This window comes from Kryptolebias marmoratus, linkage group LG20 (genome assembly GCF_001649575.2).
Source record: "Kryptolebias marmoratus isolate JLee-2015 linkage group LG20, ASM164957v2, whole genome shotgun sequence".
Classification (NCBI taxonomy): Eukaryota; Metazoa; Chordata; class Actinopteri; order Cyprinodontiformes; family Rivulidae; genus Kryptolebias; species Kryptolebias marmoratus.
Window position 1 is genome coordinate 26817103 of NC_051449.1, and position 26876 is coordinate 26843978.

At 39.4% G+C, this 26876-nt stretch overlaps 1 protein-coding gene across 4 annotated transcripts in view; it reads left to right on the top strand.

The window, feature by feature from the left end:
• The first annotated feature begins 4269 nt into the window (after nt 1-4269).
• Nucleotides 4270-26876, top strand: part of LOC108246689 (disks large-associated protein 1) — a 180725-nt gene continuing 158118 nt past the window's right edge. For all 4 annotated transcript variants that reach the window (XR_005234583.1, XR_005234582.1, XM_017434353.3 and 1 more), the window contains exons 1-2: nt 4270-4376; nt 20229-20313. The gene's annotated coding sequence lies outside the window, so the exon portion shown is untranslated. The remainder of the gene's footprint in view (nt 4377-20228; nt 20314-26876) is intronic.

The window sequence follows — 26876 nt, forward strand, 5'->3', positions numbered from 1 at the left end:
CAAGGAGAAATACAATCACCGGGACAATATGAAAATCTCAGCTCTCAAACTATCTCTGAAATCTGTATTGAAAGTGTTTAAAATGAAGAGAAAACCTGACAGCACGAGCTTTATCAACTTTACCTTTTTAGTTTTCAACTTGTTTGTCATGAAACACCTGTCCAGGGTGTCCCCCGCCTCTCACACAGTGACTGCTGGGGATAGGCACCAGCTCCCCGCAACCCGGAATGGAGAAGCGGGTAAAGAAAATGGATGGATGGATGGATGGATGTCATGAAATAGATTAGAATCCCTTTGCAGCTTTTTGAGTTGGGAACACTTCATCTGAGGTAGGCACAGAGACTGGTGTTGCTGTTAGCAATGCTAACAATGCTAATGATGCTAAAAAGATGTTAAATGTCAGCACAGTGATCATTTTGTTTTAGTTTTACAAAAACAAGACATTTTTTACTGTGGATCTGCTGTCATCCAGCTGACATGTCCTCTGCTCTTAAAATGTTTAATAATTGATTGTTAAAAGCAGGAAGAATAATAGTTACAGTCAAATGAAGGAAGGGTTTATTAATCTGACATCTAAGTGATTTTTTCAAATATTACTTTTGTACAAAACTGCAAATTATTTTAATTAGAGGCCATGTTGGGAAAAATATCTAATGTTGTGCATGTGAGAAATGAAGCCTAGGTGTAAATTCAAACTGGAAGACCTGCTCTGGACTTACCTGGATCATCGGATCGCCACGTCATGCGCCCCTCTTCAGCCTATCAGCATCCCACCGCGCCTTCATCGTATCCAATCAGCGAGCAAGCCTCCTTTTAAAAGGGACTTCCATCAGCGCTCCATCCGTTCACCCGCCGAACTTCAGCCCTCCACCCCTTGTTCTCAGCTCCACCAAGTTCCTTCCCATCTTCAACTGCCATCATCTGTGTCTGGCCTGGGGGGAAGACGCCTCTAATCCTCATCCTAGTTTCCCGCTCAAGCGCATTGCCACATTCAGCACCTGCGTCTTCTGCCGGGGCCGAGCGCCAAATTCTCATGTAATTCATGCCATTAAACTTTTTAATCGCCATCTTTTTCCATGTGAGTCTCTCCAGGTTGAATTCCAGTGTGTTGTGCTTCATCGCAGTTCTATGTGGCAGGCGTAGCTAATTGTCCTCAGCTGGGTCCAATGACAGCTGATCACTACCTGGTGGGTACTTAAGTTCCAGTTTTACCTGAACTCTTCGATGGAACGTTGCATACTTTTTAGTGGCTCAATCCAAGCTTCATGAGTAACTCAACTTATGGTTTTGAAAGAACGTACCTTGTGCCTTTTGTACCTCTGTAGTCCTTGTGTATCCTGGAAGCCTAGCAGTGGATTTCTGTCTCCATCTGTGATAACCTCAAGAATCAGAATCAGTCTCAACACAACATTTTTGGATTTACTACCTGGAATTCTTCTTCCTCTCAATACCTGAAGACCAGAACATCACAGTAAGAAGAGAACTACAGAAATCTATTCTCAAGAACACTGTCCTAGAAGTAATATTCAAAAAATTATTAAAAAAAAAACTGTTTTAATTATACCTTGTCGCCATCTTCTGTCATGTTGGGTGGAGAAGGAGGTGAACCCAGAGCACAGACTCATCTTTCAAAAAGAAGCTAATTTATTAAAATAAAAGAATCAAAAACAAAGGCTGACGTGGCAGCATAACCAAACATACAAAAGTCCAAAACTGAGACACATGACGAGAGGGACAACCAGACAATGCCTGAAGTGACAATGAACCAGCAGTGAGTGGAGAAGATGACATGGTTTTAAAACAGAGGGAAATTAGGTGAAGTGGGCACAGGTGAGTGATAAGAACTAGGATCAGGTGACGATGGGCGTGGCAGGAAAATAAGAGACTGACTGAGGAGAAGTGAATGATGACAGGAAACAAAGATACGAGGAACAAGAACTGAACTAAGACAAGGCTAACAAAGATGAACTGAAACATGAAGACAATAAACTGAATACAAAAACACAAAGAAAACCCAAATCCTGACATCTTCTCTGTTTCTGTATGCACGACTCAGGATAAAAGAAATTATCATCATTATAACAGTGCAGTTGTGTGCACAAACAAAGCATCTACAATTTAACTTTTATATCAGATATACTCTTAACATTTTTTGTTGAGTTTTATTAGGACAAATTCCTCTGTTTAATAATCTGGAGGGTGTCATTTATAGATTTCCAGTAACAGAAAAAGAATGTTCAGTAACCTTGTAATTTTATTTATTTTACAGAAAATGTCCTTTAGTGTGTAGTGTCAACATTTTATTTTGAGCAATCAAATTTTTTATTTCACCAGAAATGAGAAAAAAATAGATCTGATAAAAAACTGATGTGGAATGTACCAACTTCAGATTATCCAGAGAAATTTTAACATTAAATGATTTTTTTAATACTGACATGTCAAACTCCAAACTGCTTCACTAAATACTAGTTTCTTTACAGACAAAAGATTAACTTTATCTAGACTTTATTTCTCCAATTAATATAAGAGGTTTGTATTTTAGTTTTTCATTTTAATTGCCACCACTTTACCTTATCCCACCTTTAAACAGTAAAAATCTAGTTTTTTGCAGCCACTGACAATATTATTTTATTATATAACATTATCGTTGCCATAGTATGGAGCAGCAGTGTGAAAGCTTTTTGTCAGTCTGTTACTCAGCAGTTAAATCATCTTTATAAATGAACACTTCAAAGTTCCCCTCCACACTCTGCACCACAAAGACTAAACAATCAAACTGACTGATACAACAGAACAGCAATATTCCATTAAATGAGAAATTTTAAAAATATATTTTGGACTGTGGGCAGCGCTGCAGGGCAGTGGTTAAAGCTGTTGTCCCATAGCAGAAGGTCACAGATTTAAAACTTTGTTGGGGTCTTTCTGTGTAGAGTTTACGTGTTTGCACTCTAGTATCTGTCTGTCAGGTTTTTAAGCATCAGACCCAGGAATGCAAACAATCACGGAGGCATTTGAAATGAAACTTGAAGATTTATTTACAAAAACAATGAGCAGATATGACAAACAAGGCACAAGAAAGAAATTGAACACACAAAAAACAAAACAAAAAAAACAAACAAAAAAAAACAAAAACTAAACATCTTGAAAAATAAACATGAAAAAAAAAATAAAGCAGAAAACTAAATGCTGAAAAAACATGAATTATTACACGCTTCACAGAGCAAAACATGAATGTTAGGTTAACTGGTAAATCTAAATTTTCACTAGGTGTGAATGGTTGTTTGTCTTGTTTGTCCCTGTGTGGTCCTGTGATGGACTTTTGACCTGCGCAAGGCGTACCCCAACTCTGCACAGTGACTTCTGGAGACAGGCACCAGCTTCCACACAACCCTGCAGATAAACTTGGGTAAAGAAAATGGATGGATGGACATCCATCCATTTGTGTTCTGTTCTTCATAGTTCATAAAGAGAATCAGTACCAGAAAATTATTTGAGTGTTTCAATTAGATTTGTCCAGTGGTTTATAAGATGTTTTGCTCTCACCCCTCAGGAAAACAAACAACAAAATACAAACAAACAAAACAAAACAAACAAACAAACAAAAAAACACACACTCACACATACTTGCAAAAACATTATCGCCTTCGTATGCAGGTAATAATTAAAAGAATTTTTTTTTTAGAAACGTGGAAGAAACACTCCTCTCTCTCTGGTCTACAGTGAAGTTAATGGCGCCAGCTGATTTCTATTTCCGTTTTCCTTCAAAATAAAGTTTAAAGTGTAATTAAACTCCGACATAGAGAAGTGTAATTGTACTGAAAGCTTTAGAAACCAGAAGGCATTTTAGCTCCTGGTTACTCGCAGGTCATGTGGACTTGTTTAATGTGAGATCAGTTTTGTGATGATGTTGAAATGTTAATGAATTTATTGACCTTTTTCCCAAACTTGGGAAATCGTAATTTAATTGGGAAAGCGGGACTGAAGTAGAAAATGAAAAACAGAAAACATGTTTGGACAGATTGATCAGAAAAAAAGCTCGTGTCAGTATTTATGGGGTGTTGGCATTTTAAATACAAATATTTAGACAGATCGACCTCTCTGAGCAATTCTCAGATCTGAATGTCGAAAAAAAAAAGATTTATTTTTTACAGCACGTGTTGTTTTCCGGTGAGGCTTTGATTGTTGGTGGTCAGCTTGCTGCAGTTTACGGACCGCAGCCTGTACTCGCACACACACACTCACACACCAACACGCATCAGCGCGCGCGGCCGAGCCAGCCGTGACTGTTGTCCGCTCCTCGCCTCCAGAAGCGAACGTGATCTTGGATTTAACGTTCGGTGTTTCCGTTCAGGCGATGGTGTGAGAAGCCAACCGAGGTAAGCTGGACACCGCTCACACAGAACCATCAGAACTATCCATCCACGGGTCCATCATCCGTCATCCATCCCTGCTGCAGCCGGATTGGGCTCCGGTGATGGAATGTGCTCTGTTCTGTGACATCCGTCATTAGGGGCCAAATGTTCGGCTTTTATGGCCCCCTCTTTAGTAGCTCCAATAGAAACTCACACGTGTCTTTTTTCTTCTCTGGTGGGGAGGACATACAGCTGTCCACATTTCTGCCAAAAGCGTTTCCAGCGACCCTCCTTCTCCTCACGATGCTTCATCCAAACTGATGGAAAATAAATCGTCAGTCGTTCTTGGAGCGTTCTTTGTGCGGTTCAGAACCCACGCAGCGCGCCATTAATCTGAACGTGATCTGAAGTTTGCGGATTGAAGCCGCAGGCTGACGGCTATTACTGGAGAATATGGAGACCAGGGCATCCGAACCGAGCCGCCGAGGTGCTGCCCTCCGCAAGGTGGTGGTGGTGGTGGGGGCGAGTGTATGCTAATTAGGGGGAATTAGGGGGGGGGGTTCTGGTTGTCACTAATTAGTTAGAATCCTTGAATATGTCTTTTTTTCCTTCCTTTTTTTGTATCCTAAAATGCTGCAAACTCCGCATATCATTATGTGTGATGGGGTTCCAGCTGCATGAAGAGACATAAAGCTGGAAAAACGTTTCCCTTAATAATAAACCTGGAAGGCTTGTTAAAATGGGATGTTAAACTGAGAAACGGTTTTCAAACCACTATGTACAAATTATCAGTCCATCATCCTCTTAAATCTAATTGGACTAAGTATTGATGTGTTTTCAGGATTGATATGGACTCAGTATTGATGTGGACAGAGCACTTATTCTACATCGGCCCAGAGACCAAATTGGTACTGACATAAATATAGTCATCAGACCACATTAGTACTCAGTACTGCTGTAAACTCCAAATTGATGTGGACTCAATACTGATGTGGTTTCAGTCTTGATATGGTTTTAATCCTGATATGGTTTAAGCACTGATGTGGTCTTAGTCCTGATGTGGACTAACTACTGTACCCGCCTCAGTACTTTCTGTTTAGGTGAGAAGTTGTGAGTCCAGAGAAGACACTTTGTTTCCTGTGACTAAAACCGAGAGGACATTCAGACCTCTGCAAATTTCTAATACAAGAAGTCAATCTGGGTGGATAATGGAACACAGAGGGAAGTGTGAGAAATCAGCCTTTCGCCTGGTTCTCATTTTGAAAACGCAAACGTTCATTTGAAGGTGGTCTGGAGCACTTTTCTACATTTGGTCATCTGAACACAACTCAAGTTCCACTGTAGGACCTGAACTGAAGCAAGTTTGCTCACCTATCAGCTGATTAAAGATAATGTCAAGATCGGTGGAGAAGGAGGTGAACCCAGAGTGCAGACTCATTAAAGAAAAAAACGAAAATTTGTTCTTGAATAAACAAACAAAAACAAAAGGCTGACATAGCAGCAAAAGTACTAAACTAAACAAACAAAACAGCAAGGCGAAGGAAGGCAAGGCAAGGGAAGGGAACTGGACAACACAAGACTAGAGACAATAGACATACCAGGGACAATGAACCAGCGGGGAAGTGGAGAAAGTGACCAGGTTTTGAAGCTGAGGATGATTATGGGAAGTGGGCAAAGGTGAGCGATTACAGTAGCAGACAGGTGGAGATGGGCGTTGCAATTAAACAAGAGCTGACAGAGGATAAGTGGAGAATGATGACAAATGGGCAACAAACAGGAAAACAAAACAACAAAGACAGTAAACCAAAACCAAAAGAAACTAGAAACAAAACACTGAATACATAAAGAAACACTACCAAAACAAAACCTGACAGATAATTCAACAGTGATCCTTTGAAATATTCTGAAAATGCAGCTTTTTTTGTTTAGCTTAATGTTTGTTCTTAAAACTGATTGAACTAATTGTGTCAGTTATAAGCCGATGTAAAAAAGTGACTTTCAGACAGATTTTAAAGATTGTAGAGTTTGCGGTGCAAATATCAAGAGGCAGGTTGTTCCACAGTATGTATGAGTCCCCTTCCTACTGTGGAAAAATCCCTCCCAGCTCTGAGCACTGTGTAATGACTTACCACACAGAAAGGCCGCAAGCAGGAGGCAAACCTGTCAGAATACAAGATAGCTATCCATCTATATTCTTTACCTGCTTTTCTTTGCAGGGTCAAATGGAGCTGGTGCTTATCTTACTTTGGTTTCCTAGAGAAACTGGAGTACCTTGAGAAAACCTTCACATTCACTAGGAGAACATGTGAACTCCACACAGAAAGGCTGGTGGTAAACTTGTGACATTCTTGCTGTGAGTTGACAGCTTTAACCACTACAACACTGTGGCGCCCTCGGTCCAAAATATGTCTTAAAGTTCTGATTAAATAAAAATTTGCTGTTCTGTTGTATTAGTCAGTGTGATTCTGCTACAGTTAGGTCTCTGCGGTTCAGAGTGTGGAGGGATGCTTTAGGCCTAGTCCACATTAGTGCTGGGCGATATAACAATACATATCGTGGAGACGATAGAAAGTGTCTATCATGATATATTTTCTTCTATCGTCTCTATCGTTTCTATCATTCCTATCATAAGTGTATCAATGATTCATGTAAATATTTCATAACGTAGGCTACGACGAATGTATTAGTGTTGTCACTTTGCATACATTCAGTTTATATAAGTGATAAATAATTTTAAAAAATAACTATTTTGCGAAAAACTTCCGTTTTGCGACATGACGCTGCTTTACGTGTGGGTTTGTGACATGCTTTACGGCAGCAGCTTTCTGTGCGGTCCGGCGGCACACAATATTCTGTGACCCACTGTATATTGTGTCGGCATTTAAGTCATAAGTGCTGAAAGATGGAGACGCATGAAGTATCAAACTTGGGGTCGCAACAAGTAGAGACAGCTAGCAGGCAGCCCAAGAAGAAAGACTTTTACCAAAACAATGGGGGACGTCTGTGATTTGGTTCAAGAAGTCCGACACGGAGCAGAAAAAGGTAATATGCTAACTCTGCTATTAGACTGTTTTCTCATCTGACGCCAACACAAACCTCTTCTATCACTTAAAGAAGAAACACGAAAAAGAATATTTAACAATCCAAAAAGCGCAAGGTCAAGCAAGTTGTAAAAGAGCTGGTGGAAAGTTGCGAAAAGGAGAACTATAGCCGGCTGAAGATAATGGAGTCTGTTGTCATTTGATACATATATATTGCTGCACTAAAATGCAGCAAATCTCATTTATGAAAGTTCAGTTAAATGTCACTTTGAAAAAAAGCTTGGAAAAAGTAAGAAATGAGATTATTTTTTCATATTTTTCAGAGAATAACTGACAACGTACATAATTGGGGTATATCATGATATATAACATTAGCGTGATATACAATTATCCATATCGTGATATAGAATTTTTTCCATATCGCCCAGCACTAGTCCACATGTAGCCTTTATAAAACCAAATATCTCCGCCACATCGTTTAAAGAATTGATATTATCCACACGGGATCACTTTAAAAAAAGGGTTTATCCACACAAACCCGCTGAATTTCACCACTGAGCATTGTTTTAAACATGTCAAAGCCATAGGGGGCATGTTTAAATCATCATTATTTATGATCGCTGATCCAAAACCGGCGACAGCGACGTTGAATGGCGAAGGCCAGTGGCGGCTCCAGAGATTTTTTTTCTGCAGGTGCTAAGCATTTTAATGGCATTTTTGTAATACTTTTTTAAACAAAAATCGTTTGCACCTAATTGCAATCCTAATTTAAGTCACATTTACATATAAATTAAATTAACATAAATGAAAAAGTGCAAACAAGGCATCAACACACGTCTCACGTCAAGGCTGTGCGCATGCACGCACGCGCAGTCCACACGAAGTTAGCAAAATTGGGAGGTGCACGACCTAGCAACACAACATCGCGCGGGGCCTTTGAGCAGGGACGGGGACAGCACGATTGTGTCACTGTTGGCACCCGTAACCTGTGATTAACATGTGGTGGGGGTGCCGGTGGAAAAAAACATGTATAAAAAATTATGTATATTATAATAAACAAGCGGAGCTTAGCCTGGGGGTGGGAGAGAGAAAGCCTGGCGGGCTGCCAGGCTTATAATACACTGGGGGAAACCAGGGCTCTCAAGTTTTGATCTGAGCTTGAAGTGACAGGGTTTGCCCCAGCGTATTATAAGCCTGGCAGTATGCCAGGTATTGCTGAGCCTGTTGCCAGGCTAATCTCTGCTTGTTTATAATAAATACGTAATTTTTATTCACGTGGTTTAAGTTTAAACATCCTCTCTGTATGACAGCCAGAAACACAACAGTTCTTCCTCCTGAATATGTGCATCCATATTTAATGTGAAACTATCTGCTGTCTTTTTTTTTTTAAACTGCATTTCCCCTGGTTACGTAGCGTACTGCCCCCCATCTTTTCGGACAATACTGCACCGACGTAAGTGCCTCCACCACACGCTCATGTCCGCGCACCGTTGGCGGAGCCCTGCGGGACTCTAAAGAGCCCCAAAGCCGAGCTGCCTTCAGCTACCTGGAGTTAGCAGGTCGCTGGAGCCGCAGCAATAAACATGGAACGAATGGGTTTAACCAAAAATGGTTAGTTGAGCCGAAATTCAGCGGGTGGGTTTACAAGACAGAATATGGTAAGCATGTTTTGTACTTAGTGAAAATATTACTGTGATGTGAGCTAATTTATCCTTGTTTACCTGTAAAATTATTCTGTTAAATTCAGCATTAGATGCTTTGTTGTGTTGTTACATGTAGTGATGCCCTTGCTTGAAGGCGCTACGGGGGTGCTATGACTTTTCCAGGGGGAGCTATAGCACCCCCTAGCATCCCCCTGGCGCCGCCAGTGGCGGCGGCACTGTGCCTTCATATCGGGAGGGACAACTGGTGTAAAACCACTGCCCTCCAAGTGCTCCTTCTTCTTTGCAATTAAACGTATTGTAGCACTTGGGTTTGTAAAAACAAACAGGCAGAAAGCATCTGAACCAAGGTAAAAATCAGCCCCTCTTTGATATCAGACATTTTCCCTTTACTGCATGATCAAACAATAACAATTGTCGCATATGTGACGACAGTGCTGCATTACTTGTCGCAGACTATAATGACCAGACCTTTAAATCTCAAGTTAATAATGTCCGCATGTGTTGTGGAATTTTCAATTAACAAGGGGGTCAACAGAGAGTTCTGTCTTTCAGGATTTTATTTAAGTTGTACAACTGAGAGTTCATTCAACCAACCAGAAGTGAGCAGAATGAAATCTGAAGCACACAACAGGTCATTCTTCCTTTATAGGCTTGTAGGCACATCCTAGTAAATTTCTATACAGTCATGAGGGGTCAGGGGGGAACAAAGAGCCAGATAGCTGACCAAAAGGGAAGGTAAATAAAGGGAAATACACATGAGATAACAGACATCCTGGCACCCTATAGAGATTAGATTAAAGGCATTCTAAACTAAACTAATTAAATCACTGTGAACTGAATGCTCTGTATTTTCCCACAGTTCATCAGGGGTCACATGCAGCAAGAATCATGAAACAGTTTTTTTATTTTCCATTACACATGCAAACACAAAAAACGAGAATTCGCAAATCTTCACTTTGACCGGAGGTATCAGTCGTTTTTAGTTCTTTTAAATACAAGAGAGGTCCGCGTGTACTCTAGGCGGATTCAACGCGGACTCGAAGCGGACGTCCACCAGACACGTCTGCTGGATACGTCCATGCAAAGATAGGCCCAGTCCCAATACTCGCACTTGCACCCTCATTCCACTCTCGTCCTTCAAATGTGTGTTCATGCTGAAGGGTTTGAGTGCATAGTGTGTCCCAATTATCCAGAGTGCTCTTTAACCCTACCCCTTTTTATACGACATCCGCCCTTCAGCTAAGCCCGCATCTAGGCGTTACTTCAGCAAAGTATTTACCCACAATTCCTTGCTGCATGTGACGTTTTGATTTTTAAAAAAATTAACTTTATTGACAATGAAAGGGTTTTGAATTAAATAGCAGAAATATGGCAGTGGTGACAGAGCAAGCTGTGTCTGTCACGAAAAAAAGCAGTGTTCAAATGTAAAGTATTGAAATAATTATTGTTTCACTCTGCTGTACATGTGTGAATACTATCAAATTCAGCAAGTCATAAGAAAACACATTTGAACAGCCAAATATCTCCTGCAATGACTTTGGAAAGCAAAAATACCTGCACTGTACTTGTAAAATCATACTGGCACCTTCTTAAAATACCAAAACAGCGACCGGCCCCGCCCTGTTGGATGTCGCAGTTATGACGCAGAGGCGCAAGACGATGAAGTAACCTGTACTGTCTCAATTCAATGTCTGCATGCTTGTAACCTGCGCACACGAACCCTTCTGTGCACTTCGACTGAGTACAGGCTTCATAGAGGGGCGTACGGTGGAGTGCGAGTATTGGGACCGGGCCATAAATTTTTATGACTTGGTGTCGCACAATACACTGCCCGGCGAGAAACAGAAACAGAGCGTCCGGAATCCATGCGGCTCATGGAGTACGCACAGTACGCCCAAGTATGTGGGGGCAAGCGGTGTGGCTTTGTAGTTTTCTAAAGTTGTACTAAAACATTACGACTTCTTACATATATAAGGTGCTCTGGATTATAAGGCGCACTGTCGTTTTTTTGAGAAAATTTAAGGCTTTTAAGTGCGCCTTATAGTCTTGAAAATACGGTAAATGGTGGACTATCTGTTACTGATAGGTGGTATTTAAAAAAGAGGGGGAAAAAGTAGAAATAGAAAAGGACTGAACCAAAAACCATGACCCTAAAAAACTGGTTTATGAAATCATTTGCGAACAGGCTGGCTGGTCTAAGTAGTCATATTAACTGAGTGACACCCTTTGTTTTTGCCCTCTGTGTATGTACACCTATAACTGAGTTTGGAGTCAACACTATTCAAGATGGCCACCACATAAAAGCAATTTTAGCAACCACAAAAATATCTGTATACTTCAGTCAATTTCACAGACATTGAGCTAAAATTTGGTAGCTGACTGTCAACAATACTCAATAACAAATAAGTTCTAACTGATCATACAAGATCTGTTTTTTAAAACTTCGCCATGAACTCTAGGAGACAATTTTGTCTTTCTGTTTGCAAAATATTTCATGAACCACAAGACAAATTTTAATGAAACTTTCAGAAAGGGATCTTTATGATATGACAATAGCTGAGAGTCATCAACACTAGGATCATTACCAGATTATGTGAGATTTCCCAATATTTCATATGATTGGGCATTGTAATGAAGAGGTCTTCATAGTGCTGTTATGAAGAGACTATTTTTTATAAACAAACTGTATAGCACTTTAACAAGCACTTTGTTTAGCACTGCTCTTTAAGCATGAATTTGCACATAAAGAACCATTTGCACACAAGAAGTTTTAACTATTTATTAAATATTTATTGAGAATTTTAATAATTAGCATGTAGCCTTTTGTTCCAGGCTCTGCACAGCTGCTCCTCATTAAGAAGTGAGGTGGTTGTCTGTGAGAAGAAAAGAATTGTTAGTCAGAGGAAATAAGGTCTACTGTTTAGAAACTTAAGCAAATGTTTGTGTAAAATCTTTTAAGTGTGAGTGCAGGAGAAGTGTAGTGGTGCTAAAAGTTAACAACTCACCTGTCTTTTCTGTGTCCTCTCCAGGGTGTTTGGACAAATACTTCCCCGGGGGTTCAGACACCATTTATAGGTTCCGGGAGAGGCCATGGAAAAGTGTGTGTGGGAGGGTTTGCATGTAGTTTTACGGTGTTTTATGATACTTAGGTGTAGGTTTAAAATATAAAATATTTATAAAAATTAACTGGGATAATAGTGGTATTTTGATAAAATGTATTTTACAGATGGAAGTAGTAAATTGGTAAATGTCCTTGTGAGGAATGGTTTAGTCCACTATCAGCTGTGACTATTTAAGGCTGCAATTATGTCTTGTGAGGGGGTTCTTTTGTTGTTGCCTGATGCTGTTAGGCTGAGTGGTACTGCACTAGAATAAAATTTGTTCTGACTTCCACCTGACCCTGCATGGATCATCATTCTTCCTGTAAATCCTACCATGAAGGGCGGCCGGTTGACAGGCATAATAACATTTACACATTTTTTTTTCTAGATGGCCACAACTCTGTCATTTCTCAGTTTAAACCTCTGCCATGGAAGGCAGCGGGTGACATGCATTCTGTTAATGAATGCTAGGCCTTAACAAAAAATATGCCAGTTGCATTTCTATTTTTGTTCAGAAAGACTAGCAACATGTATTTTCAATCAATGAATTTTATTCTTTCTTATAAGGGTTACAAAAATACAACTAAATATTATTATATTAAAATTAATAAATCCTGTCAGAATCACATTTATGACATTTAATAATTTATGACAACATGATGCTTAAGCTGAAATATGAAAATCTTCCCAGAGTCAGAAAAATGTATGTTTGAGATGTTCCAAACTTCAGCTACATACAATACATTCTTTTGTTCTTGTTGTTGTTTGTCAAATACTAATATAAAGTTTGGGTTTCAGGCAAAACAAATGACTGAGAGCAATTGTCCTGAAGTCTGATTCTCTGTTTACTTCATTTTGTGTAGAAACAGACCCTTTGGATGCTACATGATACTTCTTCCCTGTTGCTGCAAAGACTCTAATGTTCTTCATCTTTGTTTAGAGATCTCTAAGCTTATTCACTATGTCGGTATCCACCATCCAAAAATCAGCAACACACAAGGTTTTCTGACTCCATAATGAAGCAGAATACATTTCTAACTATATCCATGTTAAAATGTCTGCTGTTTACTTCAAGTTAGAATTTGTTTTCTTCCCAGTCTGTCAGCAGCCTTTTGAGGCAGCACATGCATGACAGATTTAACATGCGCGCACACACACACACACACACACACACAGGTCTGTCCCACTATCTTTGCGGGGACTTTCCATTGACTTCCATACATTTCTAAAGCCTAACCCTGACCCCCACCTTAACCCTAACCATTACCAGTACATAGCTAACCCTAAACCAAACCTAAACTCAATTCACACCTTAGTCCTAAACCTAACCCCTAACCCAAAAACATATTTCTACTCGTGGGGACCAAGCTTTGGTCGCCACAAGGAGCAGTCAGTCCTTTTGTCTCTACGTAGTCCTGTAATGGACTTTCGACCTGTCCAGGGTGTACCCCACCTACTGCACAATGACCGGTGGAGAGAAGCTCCAGCTTACTTGAGACCCTTCAAGGAAAAGCAGGTACAGGAAATGGATGGATGAATAGCCCTTTTGAACTGAATTGACTCCAAAAACTAACAACTTATTGATCTACATCCAGTAGTTATTTTCTAATTTTTTCTATCAAATTCAGGGTGATGTACAGTGTTAGTTTGGTCTACTTTGAGCAGAGCACCTTCCTCCACATGTGTCATGTCTTCTACATGGCTTGTGACATACTGCAAACATAACTTCCTATGGTTTTCTTTCAACAATAGCTTTTTTCTTGCCACTGTTTCATAAAGGCCAAATTGGCGCTGCCAACTGTGGATCTGCAGCTCCTTCAGAGTTACCATGGCTGCTTCTCAGATTAACACTCTCCTTGCCTGGCCTGTCAATTTAGCTGGACGGCCATGTCTAGGTAGGTTTGTTTGCTTGTTTCCATTTTCAGATAATGGAATGAACATAGCTCTGGGACATGTTCAAAGCTTTGGATATTGTCTTTTAACCTAACCTTGCTTAAAACCTCTCAACAACTTTATCCCTGACCTGTCTGATGTGTTCCTTGGTCTTCATGATAGTGTTTGATCAGTAATGTTCTCTTCTGATGCCTCCACTGAACAGCTGGATTTATACTTAGATTAAATTACAGGTAGACTCCATTTACTAATTTAGAATTGTCTTGCAGGGCCTTCCCTGAGAAAGACCTCTGGATGGGAGCAAATATTCTTCTTGTCTATGTTGTTCAGATGAGGGTGCTTTTTCAGATTTGTAAGCTGCCCATATCAGAGGCAGTAATGCACCTCATACCATCAGCGAGGCAGGTTTTTGAACTGTGTGCTGATAATATACCAGATGGTCCCTCTCCTTTTTAGTATGGTGGACGTGGTGTCCATGATTTCCAATAAGAATTTCAAAGTTGGATTCATCTGACCACAGAACAGTTTTCACCTTTGCCTCAGTCCATTTTGTCCAGAGAAGACAGCAGTGTTTCTGGATGGTGTTCACATAAAGGTTCTTCCTAGTATGGTAGAGCTTTAACCAGCATTTGTGGATGGCATAGTGAACTGTATTTACAAAGAATGATTTATGAAAGTGTTGCTGAGCCTATGCTTTCCATAATAGAATCAGTTTGGTGTTCAATGCAGGGATGCCTGAGGGCATCCAATTTTGACTTTCAGCCTTGTTCATGGACTAGGGATGGGGGAATTAGAAAACTGTTACGAAGTCTTTTGTTTTTATACCATCACCTGGGAGTGACACGTCAAGTTGTTTTCTAACAGCCTAACTTTTCCAGTTGGGGTGCTTTTTTAATGCAACACCACTGACTACCCCTCCCAAAAGAAGATTGAAAGAAAAAAAGTCTACATGTCTCAATGTCGCATACAGAGATTTTTCCATATTCTTGAAACCTTATGATGATGTTATGAACTGCAGATTCATGATGGGATATTCAAACTCTAATTTTCTATTTAGGAACATTATTTTCAAATTATGTCAATATTTTTAGGTTAAGTTGTCCACAGCCTGGTGAACGTCTACTCATCTTTACTTCTGAGAGATTCAGCCTCTCTAAAATATTCTTTTAATATTCAGTCTTCTTACTGACCTGTTGCCAATTAAATATTTTTTTTTATTTTTTGCAAAATGCTCCTCTATTGGTGTTTCTAATTAATACCATTTACTTTTGCTGACTTTTGTTTCCCCTAGCCTGATGTTTTTGAGATGTGTGCTCCCATTAAATTAAAAATTACCTTTTTTTAGTTTTATTTTTTGTATATTTTCCTTTAAAACATTGAATATGTTTACTGTCTTCCACTGTGAATACAATTCTGTACACCTTTGAATCTACTGAAAAAAGAAAAAATAAACAAAAAATGATTTTAAAATGATTATGAACAATAAGAACAGTGACAAGCTTTTTAGAAGTAAAACAAGTACAGAGATCAAGTGAACACATAACTTTTTTTGAAGACAGAAAATTATTGAGCTGATCTTTTTCCATTTTCAGAAGTTCTGACCTTTGAACAGTAAAGCCTTGGTCAACTTATAACAGACAGACTCTTTTTAAGATGAGTGTAATCTGGTAACATGTTTCTTTCTGATGTTGTAGGAACTTAACTAAGAGTTTGAGGATTTAAAAAAAGTCAAAGTTAAAATCTCTTTGTCTCTCCTGGGAGGAATTAGCATTGGACAGAGGGATTACACTACACAGACATATCATTAAAAGGTTAATAAATACAGAAATAAATTAATAAAATCATCAAAAACCTGCTGCAACACATGATCCAACCTCTGAGTACCTTATTGAAGAACTAAACTAATTAATTAGGAAATAGTTATTATATTCATAGTATAATTAGTTATCTTATTTATAGCATACTAAACAGCAGTAACTTTAAAGCCTGTTTTTAACGTTTAAAAGGAGCTTTTGCTTCGTCTGCTGAGTCACCATCTACTTCAGTTTGCTGGCTGAAGGACATCTCATCAATGGTCAGGGTGCACAGCTGGAAACATCTGGTGATTATTGAGTCATCACTTTCAGAATATTCAGCCTGGTGATCCGTCGACAGATTCTAACCCCCTGTTAAATGAAAATAAACTGATTTTAGATGGGATTATAGTCACTGTTGATTTCCTGATACCTTATAAGTTCTATCATCTGCATATTTAAAAATGGATTTATACAAAACTTTAAATACAATATTTTAAAAAACTTGTAAAAAGTTTATTTCAGTTTTGCCACAGTTTAGCCTATGCCACAGTTGAGTGGCATAGGCTACAGGGTCATTTGAATATGTTTTGTATAGGAGAAGGATCACAATAATTAATATTTATACACTGAATAGATATGTAATATAATAAACTGAGACATAGACCAACCTGCAAGTGATTCCAGCTTTGAGCTCCTCAGATGTCCTCTCTAACTGTGTCTATATATCTCCTTTTTGGCCTTCCTCTTTGTCTTTTTCCTGGCAGCTTTATCTCTAACATTCTTCTACCAATATACCCACTGTCCCTTCTCTGCACATGTCCAAACCATATCAGTCTGGCCTCTTTAACTTTATTTCCCAGTCGTTCAACCTGTTCTCACTACTGTCTTGTTAACCTTTCCTTTGCTCTTTGTTGCCACCCTTTTGTCAGAAATCACTCCTGAAACTTTTCCCCATCCACAGCTCACAAATTATCACCTCTTGTCTAAGTCTAGCTTCCACAACAATCTCCCAGATCTTCATTGTGTGGGTCATCAACTTAATTCCCCTGAGTTGCTATAACTCTGTACATCACCTTTGTTCTTAACAATTGGAACCAGCAAACTTCTCCTTTGTTCCTCAGGCATTTCTTCACTCTCTAAAATGCTATTGAATATTCGAGTCAACAATCTCACTGCAATCTCTTCTAGGTATTTCCATACCTCCACTGGTATATCATCAGGTCCAATTGCCTTCCCCTTCTTCAGCCTCTTCAAAGCTGTCCAAACTTCATCCTTACTATTCTTTTCCACTTCCTGTTCCACATTTTCTATGACCTTTACTCTTCTTTCCCTTTCATTTTTTTCATTCATTAACTCCTCTTAGTACTCCTTCCATCTTCTCATCACACTGTCCTCACTTGTTAGAACTTTACCATTTCTATCTTTAACAAGCCTAACCTGCTGCACATCCTTTCCAGCCTGGTCACTCTGTCTTGCCAGTCGATACAAGTCCTTCTCTCCTTTCTTAGTGTCAAGCCTCTTGTACAACTCTGTTTTGCCATTGCTACCTCCTTCTTTGCTCTGTGTTGCATCTCCCTATATTCCTGTCTACTCTCTTCAGCTCTTTGCTGTCCCATTTCCTCCTGGCTAACATTTTCCTCTGGATAGCTTCCTGTGCTTTACTATTTCACCACCAAGTTTCCTTATCATCTTTTCTCTGTCCAGATGACCCAACAAGTACCTTCCTACCTGTCTCCCTAATCACCGTGGCTGTAGTAGCCTAGTCATCTGGAAGCTCTTGCTTACCACCCAGAGCCTTTAACAGTTCCTCTCTGAACTCTTTACAACATTCTTCCTTCTTCAACTTCCATTTGGTTCTCTTCTTTGCCTTTACTCTTTTCCTCTCCTTCACTACAACAGTCATCCTACACACCACCATTCCATGCAGTCTGGCCAGGCTCTCCCCTGCCACAACCTTAGAGTCCACAATCTCCATCATGTTACCTCTTCTACACAGAATGTAGTCTACCTTCATACTCCTGTCTCCACTCTGAGAGGTCACCCTGTGTTCCTCCCTCTTTTGGAAATAGGTGTTAACTAGAACTATTTCCATCCATTTGGCAAAATCCACTACCATCTGTCTTTCCAGGTTCTTTTCCTTGACACTAAACCCACCCATCACTTCCTCATATCGTCTGTTTCCTTCACTAACATGTCCATTCAGATCTAATCCAGTCACTCTCTCCTCCCTGGGAATACTCTCTTCATCCCAGAATTTCTCTTTCTCTTCTATACCTCACATCAAACTGGAGGAAAATAACCACTAACAACATTCTGTCTCCCACCTGCAATTGAATTTTGAACTTTTTTACAGACAGACCATAAGTGGTGAGAGTAGGAGGTAGATTCTCCTCTGACCTTATGATCAGCACAGAATCACCACAGGGCTGAGTTCTTAGCCCTTAACTCTTCACCCTGTACACCAATGACTGTTTCCACCCAAAACAACACTGTCATAATCCAGTGTGCTGATGACACAACATTTCTGGGCCTCATAAAAGGTGGGGATAAGTCTTCATATAGGGACTTGGTGAAAAACATCACTGTCTATGAAGAAGAGAATGACTTCCTCATAAATGTAGACAAAACGTGAAACATAGTGATTTCATCAGACACACCCAGCCTCTGCACCCTCTCTAAATCAATGGGACAGAAGTGAAGAGCGCGAACAGCAACAAGTTCCTTGGCCTTCAAGTGACTCTAAGCTGGACCATAAATACCACAGCCATAGTGGCAAAAGCCCAGCAGTGGCTCTAGTTCATGAGGCTACTCAGGAAGGGAGGAGTGAGTAGTCACCTCGTCACTCAGGTCTACAGAGGACTGGCGAAGAGCATCCTCACTGCTAGAATAACTGCCTGGAAATATGGAAATATTACCCAGACAGAGAAGAAACGTTCTCCAAAGAGTCATTAAGTCTGCAGAGAGGAGTATTAGGATTGATCTTCGATCAGCAGTCTTCATATAACACAACACTGTAAGAAAAAAGAGCACAAAACATTATCAAAGACAACAGCCATTCACGTCACGAGGCTTACCTGGTGGGGCTCTTTGAGGACACCAGGACCGAGGAGACATTGGGACAGACCACTACAAAAGATCCTTCCTTCCCACAGCCATCAGCATCTATAACAACTCTTTAACAGAAACAGGTTAATGAGCTACAACAACATTTAATTTCCCTTTGGGATTAATAAAGTATTTTGAATAGAATGGAATGGAATTGAACTGAACTGAACTGAACTGAATTGAATTGAAATTTATTGAACTGAATATTACATGAACTGTGAACAGAACGAAACTCTCAGTAAGTAATCACTGGATGTACATTTACAACTGATTAGCTTTTGGAGCCAACCCAAATTCTGAAAGCCACAACAGCTATTAGATGTGAACAAACAAAAGTAGTTCAGACTTTACAGATATAGATTTGATGTGGTAGTAGCTCAGAGTCATTCCCAACACATACTCTGAGCACTACACATTGTGCAACATGTTTGTTGAAAACTTTGGCCTTAAATGTTAAAATAAACACTGCTTGTCTGTTAGCAAAATATCTCATGAACCACTGAACAGATTTTAGTGACATTTTCAAGAAAAAAAAGAAATCATTGGCTGTACAAATCCAATTCATTACCATTTTTTTGTCAAGGGGCCAAAATTAAAAACCTGATCAAGCATCAAGATTTGTATCACTAGCTGTTTTTGTGTTTTATTGGTTTCCAATGAAAACAACAAAAAATAAATAAAACTCAAGAAAAATCCTAACATGACAGCTACAAACATTTCACCCTAAAATTATAAAAAGAACAAAAAAGATAATCTGGATAAAATGACTTAAGTTCACTGTAGGTGTGATGTCTAACAGTCCTGTCTTGAGTGGCTGGAAACTCTCAAGACATTGGAGTGAAACTCCTTTGTGTGTGTATTTAAAAAAAAATTATCACAGAGAAAAGTTGCTCACACTGATGAACACATAGATTTTACATTTCTTGTGTGAAAAGGGGAGGGAGCTTGTGAATGGCACAATCCAATTAACCTCCAACGTTTAAATCCACCCTTATGTATAATGGATTAATGAGAAGTTCAAACTTTTTTTCTCATCTTCAAAGTTGACGAATCACCTAGTGAACACTGCATTAAGTCTGTCTGTTTATAAACAAACTAGGCAGTGACAGAGATTCTCCATCCTATCTGTTTCAGCTGCAGCAGGAGGCTGCTGGAGTGCAAGGGAAGCTGCTCTTGCACAACTTGAGGGATGTGCCACATGGTCCTAGTGCTTGGCATTTCTGTCTAAACTGCTGCCTCAGAGGATTTAAAGTGTCTTTGTTTTTTTTTCCTTTAGAACTGGTGTAAATGTGAGCCCAGATACAGAGATGTCAGCCTCTTCCAGTTAGCAACCACCATGCAAAGATGAGGATTTAAAACAGGTGAGTGAGCATGGAGTTTCTTTTTAAAACTTGGCCACATTCTTCCAACTGTTAACCACCCTGAAGCTCTCAAAAAAGAGAGAAAGACAAAGAGAGGTAGAGAAGCTCTTGTAACTTCGAGTCAATTTGGCCCGAAGTTCCACAGGAGGGTTAAAAATATATTCTGAATAGTTATGTGGAAATGTTATGAGCAATTTATACCCTAGCTCTTGTAGATAATTCTTTGAATGACCTCAGTTTAGAGAACTACACTTACCAGCCACTTTATTAGGTCCTCTTGTTCAACTATCTGTTATTACAATTAGCCCATCACATGGCAGCAACTCAACAACTTTAGGCATGTAGACAAGGTGAAGACGACTTGCTAGTGTAGATTCTCAGTCATCCAATCATCAAAAAAAAGGTTAAAGAACAAACACAACTGGACTTCTGTTATGTAATTGAAAATGTTAAGTTTCTGATCCAAGGTGTCACAGCTCCACTGTTCCTGCCACGCCTCCTGCTCTCAGTCATGCATCAGCTCAGTAACTTTCTATAGTTCCACAGTTTCTCACACCACGCCCATGTTACCATGCCAACATAATCACAGCCATTAGCTATACCTGCCCATGCCAGTATTTAAGCCCATAGCTCACAGTCTCGAATTGCCAGATTATTGAACGGTCTTGACCAAGTAGATGTCCAGCGTTTTTCCACAGTTCCTGCCTGACTCCAAGTTCACAGACCCATGCCTGACCTTCGACCCACGAGCCTTGCCTTCTCCTTGCCGGATACCTCCCTGGACTCTGACACACGGTAACCAACCTCGCTTCTCGTTTCTGGACCTCGCCTTTTAGATTACCCGATTCTGGATTTGGCTGCAAACCTTGGATTCACTGGTGTTCACCTCGTCTGGCCCTGGACTCTCCTTCTCGCCTCAATCCCTATCTGACCATCCCAGCTGCACTCAACCGCCAGTCCCCGACAGTCTTACCTGTTCTGGTCCAGCTCCCAAGCCACAACGTGAGTGCAGAGTCCAGTTTCTATAATCCAGTTTGCCAAACGTCTACAATAAACATCTCAAAAATTTGTCTTTGTCTGCGCGTTCTGAATCCTGCCAAGCCAAACCTTGTCACAAGGAGCTTTATCAAAGTTTGAACTCCTCACTATATGCTTTTTGATTTGATAAAGCTCCTTGGATGAAAAGCCAAAACATCTTCAACTACAGCCTAGAAGTCCAGTTGTTTTTGTTTTTTAACCTTTTTTGGGGAAAAAAGGGACTTAAATAATGGGACTCTGTAAACCCTCTAATATATAAAAATTGTTGGGGTGAAAATCACAGAAGGTCAGCAATTTCTGAAATACTCAGACCAGCCTCTCTGGCATCAACAACCACATTCCACATTTAAAGTCACTTAAATCTCTTTTCTTCCCCATTCTGATGTCCTGTTTGAATTTCAGTAAGTTGTCTTCACCACATCTACATTCCTAAATACATTAAATTGCTGCTATGTGATTGGCTGATTAGCTATTGTGTTAGAAAGCAATTGAACAAGTGTACCTAATAAAGTGGCTGGTGAGTGTAGAGTTTAATTACAAAGGACTGAAGGGCTAATGTTTAGTGTAAATGTAGCTAAAACCAAAGTGGATTACAGGGATGGGAATCTTTAGGCACAATGGCACAATTTTGATTTAGATGGCTGCAATGCTATTTTAACATGAATATCAATGCATTTGGGATATCTCAAAACCCTAAAGAGTTTCAGTGATAAAGCTAATTTATTGATGTGAAAACACACCTTTACTGCAAAATGTTTTTATTACAGGAATCCGCAGTCACTCTGCCAGGTTAAACAGCACTGTTTAGCAACTAGTCTGCTGACTGTGGCAGCACAGATTAATCCATGTTTAACAAAATTAATTTTTTAACTTTTAAAAATCAATCCAAAATTTTTCATGTCTGTGATGTGAAGCATCTAAAAATGTTTTACCCCCTACATGTAGGGGATTTCTGCCATTTTAAACAGGTACAATCTCAAAAATCTCATAGCATTATTTATAAAACTTTACACTTCTATCAATTTCACATTACATGGTTATTTGCATATAATTCTGTGGTTATGTTCAAGTGTAAATAGTGGCAGCAGCAGCAAGATGTAGCACTTTTGATGCAGTCTGTATGTTTCTACTAAAATAATGAAATAATGCAAAGCTGACAGCAATGTAAAAGTTTAAATAGTGTTTTAAATTAAAAATCTTATTTTGGAAGTGAGTCTGCTTTGACGGTACTGATGAGCTAATAATGGATTGTCTGTTCAAACCCACTATCAAACAGTATGTTTTTAAACAATTCCCATCTTCAAACGTTTCTTGAGATTCATCTAAGCTATGTAACAAAAAAAACTATTATCAGCTTTGTGTTATATACTGCAATAAATATTTAACTGAAAGGTCAAGGCAGATGATAATGTTTTTGCCTATGTTTGTGTATGCGTGTGTAAATGTGTGCATGAGTGCATTTGTGTTTCTGTCTGTTATAAAAACATCTCATGGACCACTTGATGAATTTTATTGAAATGTGGAGAAAGTAATCATTAGATGTGCAAACAACTGATTGTTTTTTGGAATCAACCTTATTCAAGAAGGCTGCTACAGCCAGGTGACTTTAGAAAACACAAAACTGGCTATGACTCAGTCAGTTTTACAGATATTGAACTAATAATTCTTGTGGTAGTAGCAGCTGAGCGCCATCCCCAACACATACTCAAAGCATGAGATTTTGCAATATGGATGACATGACACATAACCTTTTTTCAAGGTTCCACCAAAACAACTTAAACTTTGGGATTCTGGGTGTGACAAGATGGTGCTAGCGTGTGCAGCTTGCTGTCTGTCAAGCCTGCTCTTTGGTTTTATTTGTTGCCATGCTATGTTTTTTATTGTTTTTAATTAGCTGGCATGATGTGTCAGCTTTCCTGGTATATAATTGCCAGGCTCTTTTAAACATTAGATATCACTAGGAGTCTCTTGTAAGGTGGAAATTTAAGGACTCCACCTTACCACTTTACCATTTTTCCTGACATGTATACGCCTTTATGTATTCCATGGAGGAATAGCCCGTGGAAACGGGGAAAGTGTGGTGGTGCCCTGGTCCGGATGAAGGCTCTACAGAGGTTGTCTGGAGGGGATCTGGAGGTTGCCTGGAGTTGTTTTTCTCCAATGGTCTAGATCCTGCCTGTGGCTCCTGGAACAGCAGCAGAACTAGTGCACCTGCTGGTGGTGGCCCTGCGTTGTGCCAAACACCAGTGGCTAAGACGCAGTGTGGAGTTCGCCAACCTCCGACCATTGAATCAGACTATGATCACTGCTGATGTGATCATTAATTCAGCCCTAGTTAATGCTAGATCTTTAGCTAACAAAACCTTCATTCTGAATGACTTTTTTACTTCACAAGAGTTGGATTTTATGTTCTTAACTGAGACGTGGCTTTGACTTGGTGATTTTATTCCGTTTTCAGAACTTCTCCCTCCAGGCTGTGGCTTCTTTAGTACCCCACGGTCGACAGGTAAAGTTGGAGGAGTCGCTGTTGTTTTCAGGTCGTGTTTTTCATGTAGGCAGCTTCCAGCAGACAGCTTTTCCAGCTTTGAAGTCCAATTAATAGAAAAAAGATGTGACTCTCTGGTGCTGTGCGCAATTATTTGCAGGAAACCAGGAAAGAATAGTGACTTCCTTTAGGAATTTGCAGACTTATTATCAGTGATGATTTCAGATTATGATTCTTTTTTAATTGTTGGGGATTTTAACACATCTACTGTGAAACCAAGAACCTAACTAGAGACATTTTAAATTTAATACGTTCTTCTCACACATGAAAAATGACACACTTTGCACTTGGTTTTTACTTTTGGTTTGGATGATCATGTAACTGAGATATGTGACTCTGGTTTTTCTGATCACCTGCCAGTTGTATTTGATTTTAGCCTTTTATCTTCTGCTTTTGGCCCGCGTGCCCTCGTATGCTCCCAGCAGCAGATCAACGCATCAACAGCTTCACAGTTTACTGCTGCTTTCTCGAACTCTGCTTTTCCTCTTTGGAGTATCATCATAATAGAAATTTTGATCAACTCGTTAATGCTTTTAAAACTGTCTGTACAGACATTCTGGATGTTGTCCCTTCACTTAAGACCAAAAATTGTAAGTTACCCATGGAACCGTGGCTAAATGACTACACCCTCATACTCAGACTTGTATGTTGGTGCGCTGAAAGGAAATGGAAGAAGGACAGGCTTCACTTATCCTTGGAAATCTTGAGAAACTGTTTAGCAGAGTATCAGACTGCTGTAAAACGTTCTAAGGCTTAGTTTATTACTAAAACTGTGTCTGAAAACAGCAACAAACCTAAAATTATTTTTAAATCACTTAAGTCTCTCCTAAATACTCGTTATTCATCCTGCCTTGTTCCTTCTGTTTCAATTTGCGAAAGGTTTTTAAAAAAATTTATTGATAAAGTGAGTGCTGTCAGGTCTGCTCTCCCACATTCTACCCCTGATCCCGCGACACCCCCGTATCTGCTGCTGTTTTAAATCAGTTTGAAACTGTGTCCACCTTTCGAGATCCTGTAAATAGTCCAGCATCTTAGCCCTTCATATTGTTCGGGTGATACTATTCCATCTAGATTACTGAAAGTTTCGATTGCTGTAGGTCTATTTATTGTTCATTTAATTAACACTTCTCTGTCTTCACGTTGTGTCCCAGCTGCCTTTAAGCACGCTGTGATCCAACTTCTTCTTAAGAAGAGCAACATGGATCCTAATGTTCTGTCAAACTTTAGGCCAATATCTAAATTGTCCTTTCTTTCTAAAATACTAGAGAAGGTGGTTTATTGCTAATTACAGGAGCACCTACGGCTACATGGGATAAATGAGAAACTTTAGTTTGGTTTTAAATCATGTCAAGGCACAGAAACAGCGCTTCTTAGAGTTCTTAATGACCTGCTTTTAACTGCAGACTGAGGAGACCATGCTGTTTTAATGCTTTTAGATTTGTCTGCAGCTTTTGACACTGTGGGCCATGAGATGTTACTACATCGCTTGGAGAAGTCTATTGGTGTTAAAGAGACAGCTCTTAAATGGTTTAGGTCTTATCCATCCGGCAGAAGATTCTCTGTCTGGTTAGACCAGTTTTTTTTTCATCTGAGGCTTCTCTTAAGTCTGGGGTACCCCAAGGTTCCATTTTAGGACCTATTCATTTTTCTCTGTATTTGCTTCCTCTGGGGTCCATCTTTAGAAAATACAAATTGTCATTTCGAAGCTTTGCAGATGATATCCAGTTGTATCTCCCACTAAAAGTTCAAAGTACTCAATCGGTTGAAAATCTACTAAACTGTTTGAGGGATCTCAACATTTGGATGATGTTAAACTTTTTGTATCTAAATGACAACAAAATCTAATTTATTTTCTTTGGTAATTCTGACCTGCTGGCAGGATGTAACAGCGCTGTTAGCTCTCTTGATTTACTTGCTTGTGATTCTGTCAGGAATCTTGGGGTTACATTTGACACTGAGCTCAAATTTGCTAAGCAGGTTAGTGCAGTAGTCCAGTCTAGCTTTTATCATTTGCTGTTCATCAACAAAATTAAGTGCTATCTTCCTTAAACTGCCCTTGAAAGTGTCATCCATGCTTTCATTACTGCTAGGCTGGACTACTGCAACTCACTTTATAGTGGGATCAGCCAGAACCATCTTCGTTGTCTTCAGCTTGTCCAAAATGCTGCTGCATGCCTTCTAACTGGGAAAAGACATTGTGAGCATATCACCCCTATTTTATCCTCTTTACACTGGCTGCCTGTTTCTTTTAGAATAACTTTTAGGATTTTACTTTTGGTTTTTAAATCATTTTATGGTCTGGCACCGTCTTACTTCACTGATCTTTTACATAAACATAGTCCAAGTAGGATTCTGAGATCAGAACCCAAAACCTTTTAGTTGTCCCAAAGACTAAACTGGTGACTAAAAGAGAGCAAGCTTTTTCAGCTGTAGCTCCTAAATTGTGGAATAGCCTCCCACACTCCTTAAGGTCTGCCAGAAGCTTGGGTGATTTTAAATCCCTTCTAAAACTCATTTGTTTTCCTTGGCTTTTATTTCTGGGGAGCTGGAGCATTAGGCTGGTTATGTTACTATTTCTTTCTGCTTTTATTGTTTATTTTATTCTGTGTCATTGTGGTTTTATTTCTTTATTTCACTATTTTTGCCTATTTCACCTGTGAAGCACTTCAGTCACTTTATTGTGTGTAATAGTGCTATACAAATAAAGATTGATTGATTGATTGATTGAACTTTGCAATTTCTCAACATAAGATAATCTTAGTTTAAAATGCTGGCATGTACTGTGTTGGGAAGTATGTATTCCTTCAGGGAAAGCCAGGCCTTCAATTAATTTATGATTGCTCTCAGTCAGCTTTAGAATAATTTTTGACTTGGTGGTTTTTATAAATTTATTTTAGAATTGGATTTCATTTTAGGATATCAAAGTTGGTATGATGGGCAAACTTGACTAGTGTACACAGTTCATAGTATTGTGGAAAAA